General features: G+C 47.7%; 1 protein-coding gene across 3 annotated transcripts in view; it reads right to left on the reverse strand.

Moving 5' to 3' along the window:
• The window catches only part of ACO1 (aconitase 1), an 82,292-nt gene that overhangs the window by 44,967 nt on the left and 17,163 nt on the right, over window positions 1-20,162 (reverse strand). The window contains exon 1 of one of the 3 annotated variants that reach the window (XM_083184248.1): window positions 10,128-10,294. The exons of the other annotated variants lie outside the window; for them this stretch is intronic. The gene's annotated coding sequence lies outside the window, so the exon portion shown is untranslated. Of the gene's footprint in view, window positions 1-10,127; window positions 10,295-20,162 lie in introns of those variants that run through there. 3 annotated transcript variants of the gene reach the window in all.

The raw sequence follows: 20,162 nt of genomic DNA on the forward strand, positions 1-20,162 counted from the left end.
GTCTATTATATTTTAAAAATAAAATATAAATTTATATGGTTATATTGGTATTTGTATGATTGAGCACAGCAGCGCCCCTTAACAGACTCTGTGGCTGATTGCCACTTAAGCTGGGTACACATCTATACAATCCTTTTTTTTTGCAAGCGTTCGGCCGACCGTACTCCCCCCCCGTCGGCTCCTGATTGGCCAGAAATCATTCTGAGCAGAGACGCCGAGGGAGTCAAAGGGCCCGCTCTTTGACTCCCAGGACAGGTGAGTAGGATTTGCTTCCCCAGGTACCCCTTTGGAGTACTACGGATCCAGGACCCCGGACTCTTCAGCCCTGGAGCCCCGGACCGGACCCAGGGACCTACCTACGGGATCAAGATAGGTAAGTATCAGTGTGTTTGTGTAATGTATGTATGTATGTATGTATGTATGTATGTATGTATGTATGTATGTATGTATGTATGTATGTATTAAACTTTTATTTTTCATATGTGTCAGTGTGTATTTATTTAACTATTTTTTTTTCTGTGGAACTACAAGTGCCAGCGGGCCCTTTAATGCCTTTAATGTTCTCCAAGTCCCAGCATGCGGGGGAGGCTTGCTGGGACTCATAGTTCCACAGGAAAAAAACAATAGTTTTTATTCTATTTTTTTTACACCATTCCATCAGCCCGATGCCCACCGCCCAGGGGCATTGGGGACAGTACCAGGCTTCAGCCTGGTCAGGTAAGTCCTGGAGGGGGGGGACCCCCCAGGGCCCCTGGCCAGGCTGACTGGTCAGTAGGGATGAATGCTTTGGCCGCGGGAACTTATATCATAAGTGTCCCCCGGCTGTGGCATTACCCTGCTGGCTGGTTTGGCCTGGTTCTTAAAATACGGGGGGACCCCTAGTCATTTTGTCCCCCGTATTTTGGGAACCAGCCCCGGACCTGGAGCTGGTTTTAAAAAATCAGCGAAGCCCTATTTGTCGGGTTTCCTGATTTTTTAATACCAGCCCCGGCTCCTTCAGCCTGGTGCTGGTTACGGCTGTGGGGGGGACCCCACGCCGTTTTTTTTTTAGTCAAAGCTAGAACGCCCACATGGGCGTTCCAGCTTTGTCAGTATAGTCGCAAGGACGGCAGCATATCGGTCGGACGTGCGTACACACTGCACTTTTGTACCGATATGGGGCCGTCCTGTCGGATGAAAATTAAACAGCAAAGAACCGTCGACCGACCGAGTATGGACGGTCAAGACAGTTTTTTGCCGTTTATCGGTCGGTAGGGACAGTGTACACACCTATACAATTGAACGGCTGTCCGACCCAGAACGGAAGAACGGCCCGACAATTGTATATATGTGTACCCAGCTTAAGACTGTCACATTCCTATTTTATGATAGGCAATACCACACAGTTCACAGTCTGGGAATCACTGCCTTAGCCAGTTTGCATAGTGTAAAGTACAACATTGCTCTTTGCATGCACCCAAACCAGGCAATATAACAAAAGGTGCAACTCTGAATGAGCGCTTAGGAGGCTGGACAGGAGAGGGACGGGGCAGAACTGGACATTTGAAAGCTGGAATTGCAGATACACATACAGAACAAAGTAGTTTTTTTTTTTAACCCCTTCACAGCTTAGGAAGAGTTGGCCTAAGCCTAAATACTGCAGGCGGTACTTGTTTCCTATCTGGGCGCCCATCGCGGGTACATCGCATGTCATTATAATGACATGCGATGCGACCGACGCGATGCCCGCGATTTTCCCATAGAGAACAATGTTAAATGCCTCAATTTACCCGCGATGACCGCGATTTACCATAGGAAACAATGTTAAATGGATCAATTTCCCCAAATTATCATAGGGAACAATGGGAAATGTGGCAAAAACACCCCTGAACATAAAAATGTCCCCCCAAGAGTAGTTGACGCCACCCCGACATCAACGTGAACCCGAAGCGTGGTGAGCGCAGGCGGTACGCGTCCTCCGACCTTTTCATGCCCTACTATCCACTAGGGCGTGGAGTGAGAATAGAATAGTGTGGCGAGCGCAGCGAGCCACCGTGCCCGAAGCGTGGCGAGCGCAGCGAGCCCCGCGAGGGGACGCGGATACCTTCACAGTTATACGCGTCCCCTCGCGGGCTTCCCAGGTGTCAAGCCCGCGAAGGGACGCGTTTACCTGTGAAGGTATCCGCGTGCGCTCGCCACGCTTCGGGCTCGGTGGCTCGCTGCGCTCGCCACACTATTCTATTCTCACTCCACGCCCTAATGGATAGTAGGGCATGAAAAGGTCGGAGGACGCGTACCGCTGCGCTCGCCACGCTTCGGGTTCACGTTGATGGCGGGGTGGCATCAACTACTTTTGGGGGGACATTTTTATGTTCAGGGGTGTTTTTGCCACATTTCCCATTGTTCCCTATGATAATTTGGGGAAATTGATCCATTTGACATTGTTTCCTATGGTAAATCGCGGTCATCGCGGGTAAATTGAGGCATTTAACATTGTTCTCTATGGGAAAATCGCGGGCATCGCGTCTGGCCCATCGCACCCGATTTTTTATCGCCCGCGATTTTACCCGCGATTAAAATCGTGGGCGCCCAGATAGGAAACAAGTACCCTGCAGGCATTAACATGGGGAAAGGAGAGGGGATTGGGGAGTCATACATAAATATCACCCCCTTATAGCTAACATTACTAGGGCAAAGAAGGAGCAGAGCTTGATTTTGTCATTATGCCAGACCAGCAATGATGTTGCCGAACTTTTTAAACGTCAGAAACTGAGAACTTTATGAAAGCCAACAATTTGGTTTGCATCCATAGAAGTGCACAGAAACAGTTGGCCTGAATTCCCAGTACTGAATAGGGCCTATCACTATCAAAGTGGGCGGTCTGCTGGTTTCACCAGCATGTCTAGCAATGATAGCTGGTTTTTCAGCCATCATCGCTAGGTGTGTACAGCCGCTGGGCTGAAAGATGATACACTTTCAGCCCAGCTGACTGCCCCCTTCCTCGCCCTGCCCCAGTATACTCATCCCGCCCTGTTCTCACTCTGCCCGGCCGCCCGCTTCACAGTCTCAACTCTCTAACGCTGCACTGTCTTGCTCCCCCACCCATCGTAAAGCCCCGTGACATGTACTTTCGATTTTGACTATATAGGTAAAAATCAGTAGATAAACTTAGTGCATATTGGACAGAGTCTATACTGCTTGTGATGCCAATGCACAGCCCTGCAAAATGAGTATCGCAACTAAAAACCAGACTGCATACAACATCTAGTGTTCTGGGCTCTGGGGAATACTCAAGGCCCATACACACTGGGTGTTTGAGCTGCTTTCAGCTCAAAAGTAGCCAGTGTGTACAGCCCAGCTCCCGCATCATCACCGGCCGCTCATCTGGTATTTCCAGCAGATGAACATTGAGGTTGATGGCTATGGAAAGTCATCCACACACAAAATAATGAATTGATGCACAAAGTCCTTAGTAACTTAAAAGTCCATCCCTTCTTTCCATCCAGAATTTCTGGGAATAATCAGGTGGTGCTCGCCTCCAAATGGGGTATGCCCAACCCCCACCAATAACATGTAGAAACAGAGAAGAGAAGAAGGAGCGCACAGATGAGCAGATAGTATATCAATTATTTTTACTCAAGAAATAAAGCTCACATACAATTTAAAACTTAGCAGCGTGGGACAGCTCACGGGGTACAGGCGGCAACACAGGCGTATCAACCGGACATAACCACGGCCGCAGCGTCTCCACGATCAGTCGAAGGGACTCGGACACAGCATGTCAGCAAGCTAATTAACTTTACAGTTAACAATATTATCGTGCATATCATGTAGTGTGTACCCACTTTTGTTAATTAAATCGTTCAGTGTTTTAGTCCTAAATCGTTTGTTCTGATGCAATGCCGATATCTTTAGCAATATCAGCTGTGCCGCATATCGTATACCCAGCTATAGGGCGGGTTTCTGCCAATGGACACACAAACGCCAAAATGCGCATGAAGTAACCCGCTTGAGCACTCAAATTGGACCTTGTGTTGCATCCATTAGTTTGGTCTGGTATAGCCGCTATGCGTGGATAAACCTAACAATAATGAGCGCAATATGGGAAAATTGAATACCACACCCTCAATATCTCATCACTTTAGACAGGAGACTGGGCGTTACAAACAAATGCATACCGCCCATTAGGACCTTATTCTGGTCCATTCGGACCCTTTCGTTCGCAAGGGTACGATGGTGTGTCTGCACAAGGGCAGACGCATTTCTGCGCACGTGCAGAAGCAGGTTGCGGGCGGCGAGACTGGGGACTCGCCCATGGGAACACCCAGCATTTCATGGCCATTCCCATGGTAATTGCAAATGGATGTTTATGTAAAAGAGCATGCCTGGCGACCGAGCACGGCGTGTGAAGAGGGGGCGGGTGAATCTCCAGTCGCAGGGCGGCATCTGGTGAACTCACAAGGCTGTGAATATGCAGCCTTGCAAGTCAACCAGAATAAGGTCCATAGTGTTAGATCAGGCCGGGACAATCTCTAGCCATTTTAAAAAATACATCCCAGCATTGCCTACCACAATTTAGCATTCATAAAAAAAAAAATGGTGTGCAGGCATGCTGAGACTTGTTTCAATATATATGGAGCGCCACAAGTTGGCTATGCCTGTGATAGGTGTGGATTATTAGTCAGTCGCAGCAGTGTATGGCCATCCGATCCCACTTGAGCCAATCAGGACCTTCCTGGCAGAAGGACCACATGCGACCCATGTTCCCCGCTGCCAGGAGTTCAGATGTGCAGGCAGACACATTAGATTTGAGCAGATTTTTACCATATTTCTTGGCCCAAATCGCGTAAGTGTATGGAGCCAAAAGGCACTCAATTCTCTATATATATACTGCAAATTGGTGGATTCAAACAGATCAATTTAATTCATTCAGTGTGCTGGGAATAGCATGAAGATGGAGCTCCCAAAGCTATTCTAGTAGCGTGCTGCCAAGGCCAACTTTTGGATTTTATCTTGCACCAGTCCTGGGGGGGAAAGCATGAATATAACAAAACTAGCTATGTTGATGCGGTTTTGTGCCCTAGAGTGGCACAAACAGCACTGCGACAGGGCACTTACTCAGAAATATACATTTATGGTTTATACATGATCATTTATGCCCCATTCACACCAAGACATTTTAATGATAACGCTCATTTTTGTCATCCTGGTTGATATAATTTGTGATAGCACTTAAGAAAATTAAGATGTCGAATATCTTTTGCTTGTCTAGTGTGTACACTCAATATCGTTAATGTGCACTACCGCACATCATTAACGATCTTTACATGTACAGGTGAGGGAGGACACTGTTAATAAGGGCCATGCTGCAGAGTGTACACTCAATATGGTTAACAACGCGTTAATATGCAGCTCCATCTTGACTATTGTCAATGACTGCATTTTTAGCGGGTGCCATCACTGGACGATATTGTTAGCAATATTATTCACTATATCAAATAATGTTAGCCCGTGAGTTCAAGGGAAGTCATTTACAATGTCATTAGTAAACTATATAGTTTGGGGCATAAGATGTTGGATTTTGTTGTCTTTTGGGTATGGATCACCCAACTAGGTCGACATGCATGAAAGCCGACATGGGGTTTTTCACTTTTTTTACCCGTGTCGACACAGTCAAAATGGAAACTGAAACTTTGCACAGCTGCGCTCACCATGCTTCGGGCAAAGTGCCTCACTAAGCTTGGCACACTTTTTTATTCACCCACCACGTCCTAGTGGATGGTAGGGTATAAATTACTTTAAAAAAAGGGGGAAAAACCCCATGTCAACCTTTAGACTGTCAACCTTCATGCATGTCGACCTAATGATCGTATCCCTGTCCTTTAGGTGTTAAATTTCTGCATATAATAAACAATGCAAACTCGTGTTACCAACTACTAGATATGCACAATAATTGGTATGTGTATATACAGCATAGCGGAAGCAACAAGTGAAGTGCTGATTATATCTTTTTTTATATCAAATTTTAAAACATCCTGTAATGAAGTAGATACTAGAAAAGTGACAAGAGAATGGAAATCCTAAAGCCCCCCATACAACAGAATGATATTGTACAATCTGGACTGGTTGTATGACAGATTGTATTGAGATTGTGTGCACACAATCGCGCAATGCGTGGTCCCGCAGGTTGGATGATTGGTCCTCTGATCAGAAGTGCTGCAAATCAGTTGGAATTGGTAGCAGATTGCATGTGCTTTTAATGTAGGGTACACACCAGGACGACCCGCTCATGATGCACATCGTGAGCGGGTCGTCAGTGTCTCGTCCGACCCGCTCACGGTGACGCGGATGGGGCACGACCCGCTCACGATGTGCACCGTGAGCGGGTCCGATCCGATGGCGACCCGCACCCAGCTGTATGGTCGTCATTGAGATCCTACCTGCAGCAGGTAGGATCTCAATAACGTCCGACCGACCCGCAGGACCACGCATCGGATCGGTATCGGTCCACACCAGGACAGAAAAGGGCCCAATCAGCACACAATCTACATCCAATTGGTCGGAATTGGATCTAGATTTAGGGGGATCGGGCCCTAGTCGTCCTGGTGTGTACCCAGCATTAGCGCTACCATTAATAATAATAAAAAAAAAAAAAAAAAAAACACACCAGTACACCACACTAATCCTGGATATACACTATGGGGGAAATTTACTAAAGGAAATTTGTAAAAAAAATAGGTGTATTTGTATCCACAAATACACTTATTTTTGACATTTACTATCCCAAAAATACGGCAATTTGTAGTCGTATTGATGTGCTATCAATACGAATACGAATTGCCGTATTTTTGGGATAGTAAATGTCAAAAATAAGTGTATTTCTGGATACAAATACACCTATTTTTTTACAAATTTCCTTTAGTAAATTTCCCCCTATATCATCTGCCCAATCTTTGTGGTTGGAGCAAAAATCTTGTAATGTATGGTAGCAAATAACAATCAACCCAAAAGCTAGAAAATATACAAAAGTGGCCATTCAGATCAATAAAATGGAATTAACCAATTAATGTTGGATGTACAATACTAAAATGCTGAACAAAAAAAAAAAAAAAAAAAGTTTCCAGGGTTTTTACAGCATTTCCCATATGTACAGTGCAAGTAGTTGTGGGAGAGGTTAGATTTAGTCACCAGGTGGGGGGGGGGGGTTAAGGTGCCCATACACTTTTTGGGACAATCTCCCCAAATCGGATGTGTCCGACATCCCCGCCGACACAATGCGTGGTCCTGTGCCCATCGGGTCGGAGTAGGGAGGTCGGACGGGATGTACATTAAATCTATCGGATCAGACACATCAGTGGCACATCGCACCCAGGATGTGTCAGTCAGATCAAAACACGGCTGGCACACACTTAGGGTCAGCGGGGATCCGTGCAGAGGCGTCCAGGCAGCTGGGAAGCAGCGTCCATGCAGCAGCAGCTGGGAAGTGGCATCCAGGCAGTGGCGGCTGGGAGCTTGTAGCACTATTTTCCAGGCGGCGGGGCAGGAAGCACTGCTGAATTTGAAAACACTGGCTGGACACTTATTGGCGGAATTCGCTCAGCCAATCAGCATCTGGCCAGTCTTTCCAAATTCAGCAGCACTTCCCGCCCCGCCACCCAGCAAATAGCACAAGCTCTCAGCCGCCGCTGCCCCGATCCCTGCTGCCTGGATGCCGCTTCTCATATCCCCACTGCCCGCTCCCCCGCAGCAGCTCCCCGGGATTACATGCAATAAATCACATGTACAAAATGGCACATCAAGTGCAAAATCACAAGCGAGCCTCCCGGGGAGCTGTCGAGGGTAAACTGGTCCGACTTGTCCTTAGGACAAGTGAGACTAGTGTAGGGGGGCCTTTAGGCTGCAGGGGGCATGTTTAGGCATCCGGTATAAAGGATTAAAGGTTAGGGGATAGGGCAACTATACTTGCCCAGCCCCTATGGGGATTCTAATAATTGGTATGCCAATACCGGTCCTCTGACCGACGGCACCCTCTAGCAGGATCTTAAATCAGACACAGTGCACTGATATGGTGTCTTGCGTCAACATTCGGCACAAAACCTTTTGTCTGTCGACCTTCCCATTGTTGGCCTAATGCTTTTGTCGCCCTTAGACCTAAGCCCTGTCAACCTAATGGGTGTCGCCCTTCATACTGTTGACCCTATGACCCATACACCAGGTTGGGAACCACTGACATAATAGGAGGAGTGACAAAAATCCCCAAAGAAAAAAAAAAAAAAAAGGCGAAAAGCTCATGTCAACTCTTTCACTGAACTTTTAACTGTCTTTCTAGAGTGACACTGCAGATCTATAGGTGCCCATAGACAGTGCAATGGGTTCCATGTGTATTGAACTAGGGGCCTTATTCTGGTTGACTCGCTCATGCGCAAATTTGCTCCCTTGCGAGTCATCCAGAACCCCCCCTGCGAATGGTGGTAGACCCGCCCCCCTTCGCATGGTGGGTCCGTTCACCCCGGCATGCGAATGGATGTTTTACATAAACATCCGTTCGCATGCCAGTGGGAACCTCCCCTATTTTTCGAATGATGCGGAAAGCGCACGCATACGTAAGGGTGGTCCAGACCACTCGTACATACGCATGTAGATTTCCAGGGAATTGGGCAGGCAGCTGACATCCGGTTATATCAGCTGTCCGCCCCACACATGTGCTTCATGAACGCATTAGCATGTGTACGCCCAGTTTTTTCATCGGAACGCCCATGAAACGCAGGGCGTTCACATATGCTAATGGCCTGCCCAGCACCCCACTCGAAAGGCAGGGAGTGCGCACTCGGCAAACAGATTTAGCGCCGAGTCCACACGCTCCCAGCGTATGCACACGTGCAGAAATGCTGCTGCACATAACATCGGTCCACCTTGCGAATTTGCGCAAGAGCAAGTCAACCAGAATAAGGGCCTAGATGCGATCTAGTCCAAAAAGTACATGCAGCACATACTTTTTGTGCTTTGCACCCCACAAAGCAGGATCGCACAGTGTATGGTCCTCTTATCAACGAAAATCACTGCATGCTGTGGTCAACTGCAAATCCTGCAGCTTAATGTAATCTTATAAAGGAGTACCGACTCTCCAGGTATAAGGGAACAGTAAAATGATATACATTCCGATGGGCCGATACAAGGTTTTTCGGCACCCTAGTCAAAACTTTCCAGAACATAATGGGAAAGTGTGGAGATGGCATCTTATAAGTTCAACATCTGCTGTTTGCATTAAGTTCAAGAGATCCAGAATTTAGTAATAGACTGTAAAAGAGTGTCCCTCATATTCTGGAGCCCCTAGGCAGTTGCCTAAAACTTCCTAATGGCCCTGTCCAAAGTAAAAGTAGTCCACAAGATAAACACAATTGGTAGGCAAGAGGGGCTGAGGAGAGTAATCCAGGGTACACACCAGGACGACCCGCTCACGATGTGCACCGTGAGCGGGTCCGATGGCGACCCGCACCCGGGAGTATGGTCGTTTCCAAATCCTACCTGTTGCAGGTAGGGTCTGAATAACAACCGACCCGCGGGACCGCGCATCGGATCGGTCCACACCAGGACAGAACAGGGCCCAATCACCACACAATCTACATCCAATCGGTCGGAATTTGATATAGATTGATGGGATCGGACCCTTGTCATCCTGGTGTGTACCCAGCATAACTGTCATCGCAAGGTGAGCTTATAGACATGTTCCCAGACATGATGGTTGCCAAACACATAACAGTCACACAAAAGACCAGTACTAAATAGTTGCTAGCTACATTTCATGATTATATACAGTAACAACCGCAAATTAACACAAACCCGCACACACATCTGAACAGAGACTACAACTGCGGCTCAGAAGAAACTATCAATTACAAAAGTAGCTTGTAAGGGAAAAGGTAAGATCTGTGCTACACTACAAGTAAAGGAAACTTTACTTATTACCTGTCACTGGCGTTTAAGCGCAGTGTTAGTGTGTGTCAGTATATATATTTACACACACCCACACAGAATAGACTTGTTACAGTATAGGAAACATGAGGTTTTATGGCCTTTTCCATAAAGTTGCCTCCTATGTGTAACAATAAGCAGCCCCAGCAGATGTAGGGGCGGTGGGGAATACTCACAACAGGGAGCAGAATCAGCCTAGTCCCTTATCCTCATCCGGCCAGGAGAGGCAGCCAGCTACTGCACCAGTCGGGCTGTACACAGGCTGCCGCTGATATACACACTCACAGTGCAGCTCAGGGATCAGACCTCCTCGACAAGTACTCGCACACACACTGCACCAGTCAGGGAGCTCCACCCTATGGCCACGCACACGCCTCCCATACATAATACAGGAAGTGAGACAAGATGACGGCCTCACACATACTACACACAGAAAGCCAGCTGCTTATCACAGTGCACGGCTCCCCAGCCCACCCACGGGCCCTCCCACTCTCAGCGAGCAGGAGCTCCTAATGCTCCCATGTTCCACTGATAAGCAGGAGCAGCCATATCACACATACACACATGACACACACACGTATTCACACTTTAAAACACACAAGTGTTGGAAATAGCCTGTTCAGAGTTTTTGTTACGGGAGACAGGAGCTGTTGCTCTGGTATATCATTTAAAGTCTGTTCACAATGTCAACAATGAAAAAGCAACTATTGCACAATGTCATCTTTTTATAGCTGTTTTTGCATGAAAACATTAACACTTCAATGTGTGGTTTATTTATTTTGTTATTGCCAGCACATAAACGTGTATGTAAACCAAAGGACTGATTCTTTTTGTCAAAGGGTATTTGATTGTTAGGTCGACGCAAAGAAGGTTGACATGCATTGGGTCGACCATTGAAAATAAACATGGGCTTAGGTTGACACCTCATATGGTCGACATCGGCTTAGGTCAACACAGACATTAGGCTGACAAAAGCATTAGATTAGATCGACATGTGCAAGGTCAACATGGGTTTTTCACTTTTTTTTTTTTTGCCGACATGCCACCATCCAGTACGGCATGGAGTGAGAATAAAATAGTGTGCCGAGCATACCGAGGCACCTTGCCTGAAGCGAGTCCAACTTTTGACTGTCAACCTTGCACATGTCGACCTAATTACCCTGTCGACCTAAGCCCATGTCGACCTTCAGCCGTTGCAGGGGGAGTTGCTTGGGCCCCTTAGCAGCTGCATCCCCTGCACCCTAGGTAGTTATACCACTGGCCATGCCAATTAAACTTTGTAAAGAAAGACTGTTGGTGTTTTGGTTACAGGATAGGTGATTGACGCTGTCTAGATTGACAGTTAAGGGATCGACCACTCTTGGTCGAAGGCGAATAGTTAGACGCCTTAGGATAGTCAATGGGGTCTAAAGCGACAGTGACAGGAGTAATGCTGCCCATACACTTGTGAGATATTGCATGCAATCATTCGATTTCGACCACATCTGGCCGATAAATCGAATGATTGTATGCACAAAATGTGTACCATTCGACGCGATGCGCAGGCATGCCAGTCGAAAGTCGGGTCTCACGGTCTTATGGGCTACACATAATATTTATCAAATTGCAGGAGCGGGATGCAGTGTAAATCCCGGCGGTCGTGATCCTGGCGTTCAGAATCCCGATCGCCGAAATCCCGACACTAAATTAGTGTGCCGAGCGTAGCGAGGCACCGGGCCCGATACGTGGCGAGCGCAGCGAGCCCGCAAGGGGGGGGGGGGATCCACGTCCCCCCCTTGTTGGGATTTCGGCGATCGGGATTCCAGCGTCGGGATTCTGAACGCCGGGATCCCGACCGCCGGGATTTAATACTGAATCCGCAGGAGCAATCGCATGTGGTTTTTAACCACTTGCTATGCTCGAATGCAATCCGCTGGAGGGGAGCAGAGGGAACGCTTTTTCAGCGGCGTGGGGATGGGGAGAGGGGGCCTGTTGTTTAAACACTTCTGCCGCCACCGCTTACCCCTGCTAGCGCTACTTCTTCTGCTACATTACAATGCCGCCCTCTGCCCGCTCTTCCAGCACCCAATGTGCCATCTCAAGATTGCATGCCACATCGGGTGCTGTAAGGGGGCACTTTTAGCACCACAAGATGCGATCGGGTTCGATGGACATCGCACTTGGATGTCACTTTGAATCCGATTGCACAAGTGTATGGGCAGCATTAGAGGGAAGCGTGAGATCGGCGGAGATGAGAATGACACTCACCATGTCGATACGTTTTTTTGGTGTCGAATGCAACAGGGGTCCCTATGGACACTGTATATGTGCACAGTATCCCCTCGCTCTGCTTTGGGCTCAGTGCCTCGCTACACAGTCAACATAAACAACAGAATGCAGCACTCACTATGCTTCGGGGGCGCAGTGCCTTGATACACCTGGCACATTATTTTATTCTCCCATGCCCTAGTGGATGGTAGGGAATGAAATACTGGCTGTCGGCACATGTTGTGTCGATATGGACAACGAAACGTACCACCGCGTCCCCTTGTATGGCTCGCTGCGCTCGCAATGCTTCAAGCTCATTTTTTTATTCACCTGTTACAACCTAGTGGATGGTAGGGCATGAAACACCGCCTGTCGGCACATGTCGGCTACAAAAACAACCATGTCGACCTTTTGACTGTCAAACTTCCCCATGTCGACCTAATGACCCTGTCAACCTAACACATGTCAACCTAAAGTCATGTCGACCTTCCTGCATGTCGACCTAAAGTGATGTTGACCTAAAGTCATGTCGGCCTACCTGCATGTCGACCTACTTTGTGGTGACCCAATGACCATATCCCCAGAGCAACCCTGCAGAACTACAGCTGCAAGCTACAATGTGCAGAAATGATCTGAGTGTGGCGGTATTGCAGGAGACAATTATAGGAATATTTCACATTCCAGATATTGGTTAGGCTGGCAGCATCGCATCCCCCATAGAAACCTATACCATATACAGTATGGTGGGAATGGTGGGACCACAGCAGGTATCGAAGATATCTGCAGTAATTCCTCCTACACACATTCAGGGCATACTTAATATTTGTGGCTAGCGCCTAAATAAATAAATGTGTATTTTTGGGGAGGAAATAGCTGCAAATATTGTTTGAGAAAAGGGCCCCATAATACACTCCAAAAAACTGTATGATGTGGAAAACTGTTTCTTACTTCAAAAATGTAAGGCCAATGCTAGGGTGTTTAACGCTCTCTTGCAATCTTTAAATTTGCGCCCTTCCATACTTTACAAATACAGCTTGTGCCGAAGGCACACAATGGAAAAAAAGGGTATATAATGCCTGTAGTAGTAGTAGCATAGTTGCTGACTCTCCTGGAATGTTCGTGAGACATCTCACGGACTCCCAGAAGAGGAGCCCTTTCTCCTGCAGCTGCTGCTGCGCCTCCATGCTGTGTACTGCGCATGCGCATCGGCACCGTCAGTGCTGCCAGACTGAGAAGTTGAACTGCTCGTGTGTATTCGCTGGCACCGGGGAGAGACCGCTGACGGGTGGCTGCAGGATGGAGGAGATGCCGCGGGTTGTTGCCGAGCTGCTGGCGGGGGGGGGGGGGGGTGAGAGTGGCTCGGCGGGTAGGGTGATGTTTTGGCCGCGGGACCTTATATAATAAGTGTCCCCTGGCTGTGACATTACCCTGCTGGCTGGTTTGGCCTGGGGCTGGTTCTTAAAATACGGGGGGACCCCTATTATTTTATCCCCCTTATTTTGGGAACCAGCCCCGGACCTGGAGCCTGGGGCTGGTTTTAAAAAATCAGGGAACCCCTATTTGCCGGGTACCCTGCTTTTTTATTACCAGCCCCGGCTCTTTCAGCCTGATGCTGGTTACCACTGTGGGGGGGACCTGCATGGATCTGACTGATCCGTGCAAGCTAAAGCCAAATACGACTGGAAAATGAAGTGTATTTTCCTGCCGTATTTGGTCGGCCATTCATGACCGTTTAACGCCAATTAGCGGCCGTATTTTCAATACGGCCGCTTAGTAAATCAGGAACCACCATTCTTTTGAATGGTGATTTCTGTCGTATTCTAACGATGGTGTAATCATTCGTATTTGTAAATACAAATATGAATGTCCCATCAATACGAAAATTTGTATTTTTGGCATAGTAAATGCCAAAAATACGAAAACCCCCCCAAAAATTGTATTTTCGTATCCAAATACGATTTTTTTGCACGAATTTAGCTTACTAAATTTATCCCACTGTGTCAGGTGTCACCGCTTGGACACACTGCGACAGGATTACGCACAATGTAATGCCCACTACACATTATGCTGCACACTGTAATGGCCATTACATATTATGCCACACACCATAATGAACATTACACATTATGGGCCTGATTCTGGTTCACTTGCAAAAGCAAATTCTCTCTCTAATGGGCAAAACTATGAGCTCTGCCGGTGGGGCAGGTGTAACATGTGCAGAGAGAGTTACATTTGGGTGTTATTTTGTTTCTGCGCAGAGTAAATACAGGTTGCTTTATTTTTACACTGCAATATAGACATCAGTTTAGTACACACCCCACCCAACTCTAACCCACTAACATTCTCTGCACATGTCACATCTGTCCCACCTGCATTGCACATGGTTTTGTATATTAGAGAGAGAATTTGCTTCAAATGATCCAGAAGCAGGCCCTATGTCACACACCATAATGCCCATTACATGTTATGCCACACACCATAATGCCTATTACATATTATACCACACACAACGTAATGCCTATTACATATTATGCCTAACACTTAAAGCCTATTACATATTATGCCGCACACCGTAATGCCTATTACATATTAGTATGCTGCACAACATAATGCTTAGTACATATTATGCCACATACCAGAATGCCTATTCCCACAAAATGATTATGCTCGTTGCCAGCAGTTACATTCTCGTTGATAGGGGTTTCTTGCTCATTGCCATGGGTTACATGCTGCTTGCCAGGGGTTTTATGCTCGTTGGTATGGTGGGTTACATGCTCCTAGCCAGGGGTTTCATGCACATTGCCTAGGGGTATTGCATGGTCCTTGCCCAAGGGACATTTCATGGTCCTTCCCCAGGGGGGATTACATGCTCATTGCCCAGGAGGAATTACATGCTTGTTGCTCATTGTCTGGGTAGTGATGGGTGCCATGACAGATGCTAAAGATGCAGGAGGACCAGTAGCATCTGTCTCCTCCAAGGCGGTGGCCATTTTTGGGAGGGCGCAGGGTCTCTGTACCTGGACAGAGACTATGCACCCCTGAGGTGCCACTCCTCGGCCACCTGCAGTTTAAATTACATAAAATAGCCAAGAACTGGGGATCCAGCAGGGGAATAGCTGACAGAGGGGAACGTCTCTCTGGCTTGGCGCCCCCTGCCACACTACCCCGCTTACTGGCTTCCGCCAGTTCTGGCGCCAGAAGCAGCATTGCTTACAAGCATAATGCCACCTGAATCAGGGCCACATACATGCATGATGCTCCCATTAACAGGCTACATACATGCCTGATGCCCCCAGAAGCAGGGCCACATACATGCATTTCAGTAGCAGCACCGATTCTATACATACATAATGGCCACACACATTCGCTCAATCACTGTAGCTGCACCTACCTAACAATACCTTGCTGTCTGACCCTGTAACACACATGAAACCTTCTCCCGTGTAGCACCACCCATCTGCTTATGTAGCTCCACCCCCTTTCCAGGACCCACTGTCTGTTGCTTTTAAAGGGCTGGTGACAGGCTCCTCTAGCTGCATGCACCGCTGCCTGTTCTATCCTGTGATAGGCACAGCGGTAGCTGGCACTAACAACAAGGTTCAGAGCAGGGAGAGTGCCTCTCAAGCCTGGTGCCTCCCTGCTTTGCAGGCTCTGAGTGGGTAGCGCCGGCTCTGCATAAACCCCCTACACTTTCAGACCCACTATCTCTCAAAATACATACTGTACAAACTGGAAATATTATTGTAATATTTATGTACAGTATATGGGGACTGTGTGACCAGTTAGGCAGCTGGTCAGCATCATGCAGATATGATGATTGGCCTATATTTTTTTTGTAAATACAATATACAGGAATCATTTCATATAGGTAACATCATGGCATAACTTTGAATATAATCATAACAACATTCTCAAAACAATTAATTTGAGTCCATGTGATTCCATCAAAAGGGAGGCCCACTGCTTAGGGTTTCCAAATTGTACCATGTAGTGAGATTAATTTGGCCCTGCAACATCTGCTATATACAAGTCATGTATTTCCATATGCAATTCATCCATTAAATTCATGGAATTCAATTCATGCAATTCATCCATTAAAAGAAGATTTTTCTCTAGCAATGGGGTGTGGTATGACGCTCTCATAGGCCCTTATTCTGGTTGGTGCGGTAATATCCGCGTGCGTTCGTGCCGCCGATGTTTTGTGTCTGCGCATGTGCAGAGGCGTCTCTGCGCATGTGCGAGCGGGGCGTACGGCCAAATCCCGCATGAAATGTGAACACTCCGAACAGGGGGTGGAGAGGGGCGTGAAAGGCTATTTGGGCTCATTACCATATGCATACGCCCCGCGTTTCATGGGCGTTCCCATGCAAACGCTGGGCGTACGCATGGTAATGCGGCCGTGACGCACGTGTAGGGGGCGGACATATGACATCGCCGGATGTCAGCTGCCCGCCCAGATCCCTGCTTTTGCACGGAAAAATGTCCGTGTGGTCTGAGTTTGCGGGAGCTGGTGGACCATTCGGTCCTGCATTCGATGGTCTGCGACCATCGAATGATGGGGGAGGTTCCCTGAGATGGAGGAGGCGTATTCCATGAAAAATACACGTGCGGTCCGTTCGGCCAGCTTCTTACCGCGTACGGACGGAGTTGGCGATCCGTACGGAAGGCGGGGTTTCGCATGCACGGTCCTGGCCGCATATTCGGATCCGGCCGCACCGATCAGAATAAGGCCCATAGTCTGATGATGTCGGAATCCCAACCTCGGGTACTCAGACAGGAGCGCAAGAGCAATGAAGCTGCATGCAGGCTCACTACACTTGCCACAGGTTCTATTCTCCCTCACAGGAGAGAATAGCCCCTGTCAGGTGGGATCCCGGCTCTCATGTGTTTAACAGTCGGGATTCTTATGTCGGGGCTACTGACCACCGGAATCCCGACTGTCAGTCACCCAGCACCTCAGCAATGCTCCCTCTATGGTTACAGCGTCTATCACAGTGGTTCTCAAACTGTGTGCTGTGGCTCCCTGGGTAACTTGCAGGGGTGCCTCAGGTGGGTGGTCCAGGACTAATTTAAAATATTTGTGGTCAATGTAATAGACAAAATGCTGGTTGCTGCCAAACGAAAACTATGGGGACAAACAGAAGTGAATCTTGTCCCTCACCACATAACTAAACCTAAAGATGACATATTAACACAATTTACTTTTGCCCTAGTTGCGCCATGAAAACAATTCTGATACTCTAGGATGCCATGTTTAAAAAAACTAGGAACCACTGGTCTAACAGCATCTTAAAATGGTTTTAGCTATCAGTACCAAGGGAGTTATAGAGAACTGATCGCAGCCCTGCAATTTCATAGGATGCCTGATTAACGAACAACTGTGCATGCCTAAGGATCTTAGCGCACATGCGAGAAACCATCAAGCGAAAAAATGCTGGGTCTTTTCTGATGGAAAGCCATTCAAGTTGATTGGCAGGAAGTCACCATTTGTGGGTGTCAGGTGGCCATTTTATGGGAGTCCAGGCGTTTTCAGGGAGGGTGAGTGGCATGAGCTCCGGCCTCAATTAGTCTGTTTGTATTGCACAGGCAGAGTAGGTTTTGTATTACACACAGACTGGGAAAATCATTTGATATTGAGTGAGTTCCATACAGATTTGCAGCTAGTCGCCGATCGGTGTGGTTTTGCAAGCCGTTTGCAAACTTTCATAGGCCATAGGCCATTTCATGTCTGGGTGATGGCTATCTTATCACAGGGCTCTGCTAAATTGCTGAGCAATAAAAATCACAGAGCCTGTTTAAAAAAATCTATCCTCTTTTGATTACAGAATAACAAAACACATTTTTTAAAATATATATTCTAGTAGTTTTTACAGGATATTGGCAGTCAGTATACATCAGTGGAATCCGGCTGGTAAATACTGGGGTTAGGCTGTTGGAGGGGAAAAATAGTTACCAGGGTCATCTGAACGCCACTGTTGGAATTGTGAGTGACTGCCGGCATTTCGTACCCAACCTGTTTTTAAAATTGTAGGATTATTAATACCACTTTTACACGACAGCAAAAGCCTGGATTTTTGCCTCTTTGACCCGGCAGTGGTGTGAATGGGGTAGCTGAAAAAACGCAGGTCCATTTTCATGGAAATCCTACTCGGTGGTGGGACAGTGTAAACCGGTATGCTAGGTCATCCAACCCGGGGCCCGTTTACACCAATGGGGGAGCCGAAACTCCCAACTGCAGCATCCTGCGGTCAGTATTGAGGTTGGACAGGGGGCGCAAACAGCCTCCGCTGCTGTTGGCTGTACTGTGCAGACAGCAGCAGAGCCAGGGAGGAGGTGAATGGATACCTGTGTGTGGCATCCACTCATCTTGTGGGCAGGAGCTAGGGGTGCACGGAGGCTGGGGGCAGCCCACCAACTTACCTTGGTTCCGGGCTTGCCCCCAGCGTGGCGATTGGCGGTCCCGGCGCATCGCTCGACAGTCCCGGTGCTTGGAGAGCACCCGTGTGCAGTGTAGATGGTACCAGCCCAGGAATATTCAGAGTCGGCATCGCAGTGTAAACAGGGAAAATCCCGGATCCGACCCGGTTTGGAACTACTGGGTCGGATTTGGGTTTTTGATGTAAAATGGCATTACTGTGAATACACAAAAGAAGGTATCACAGTAATAGATGGTTTGTTATTTTTGAATGACTCCATAATGTGTTGATTGATTGAGAAAGCCTAAACGGTGAAACGTACGTCTCGGTTTCTGGTTCCCGCTGTGCACGAGCGGGACCATCACCGCCTCATTCATTTGTCATCTAGCTTCCCTGCAAGTCGACCGACCTGGACAGCACACGTAGCTGATGATCGACACCCCTAACCGGCGGCTCACTGCTGAGCACACTGCCGGCTTCCACGACGCTAAACAGAGACTTTTGTCCTAGGACCCATACGGCACGGTTCCTAACATCCAGACTACCGTGCGCCCACTCCCGCTTAAACACCCAGCGCTTGACAGCGCGTCTCCGGCACACAGACCTTACCACTCCTGAGCAGACAGTGCCGGCTCCCGTCGGACACACAGCGCGCTTGACAGCGCAACTCCGGTACACAGATCTTACCACTCCTGAGCAGACAGTGCCGGCTCCCGTCGGACACATAGTACTGGGACTCCGGCATTTACACTACACAGAGGACAACTCTCCCTTACCGGCAGCTGCATCCTTGCTGTCACAGGCGCTCTCACTCCATCTGGATACAGTGCATAAGACCTCTACATTACCTGCAAAACGGCCACCGTGGGGTCCTGTCCGTGAGTGTATCAGCCCTTGTGGCACCATTTAAATAATTGTGTTTAACAATAATTGCAGCAGTATATACATCTATTGTCTTACCTAACTGCTATCCTTAGCAGCATTAGGGGGGTATTCAATGTCTGTCGAGGAGTGGTTTTTGTCGAGATTTTCATGATGCTCGCTTTAAAATGTGTTTTTTCTGCTGCTCGCCTATTCTATGTTGGAATTTGCTCGCTGGTCGAGTTTATTAAAAAAAAAAAAAAAATCGTTTTGCTCGACGGTCGAGATACCCTTGTTCCGCCTTAACGAAAAAATTTCTCGGTATTTTTGCTCGACTTCACGTGTACCCTATTCAATGTGACTGGTAATTTTGCTTGCTCGACGGGTTACACTCATTACATTATCAAGATAAGCTCGCCTGTTTCTGTAGGCGTGATTTCAGTAAACATCACTATATTTATCTGTAAATGAGGTCTTTCTATAACATACACTGTTTTACATATGCTGCACGTACAGCCCTTCTTCAGCTTATTGATCAAGGTGTGTGCGGTGGTACAGGGTCTCATTGATGCTTTGCTGTGCATTTAGTTGTTGAAAACCTCTGATTTTGCTGCTGAGATGCTCGTTGTGCCCGTGCGTATACCTTCTCTTGGCTGCTATCTTTCCTGCATCATTATTTTTGTGACC

Source organism: Crinia signifera, chromosome 1, assembly GCF_055691185.1.
Source record: "Crinia signifera chromosome 1, ASM5569118v1, whole genome shotgun sequence".
Taxonomy (NCBI): domain Eukaryota; kingdom Metazoa; phylum Chordata; class Amphibia; order Anura; family Myobatrachidae; genus Crinia; species Crinia signifera.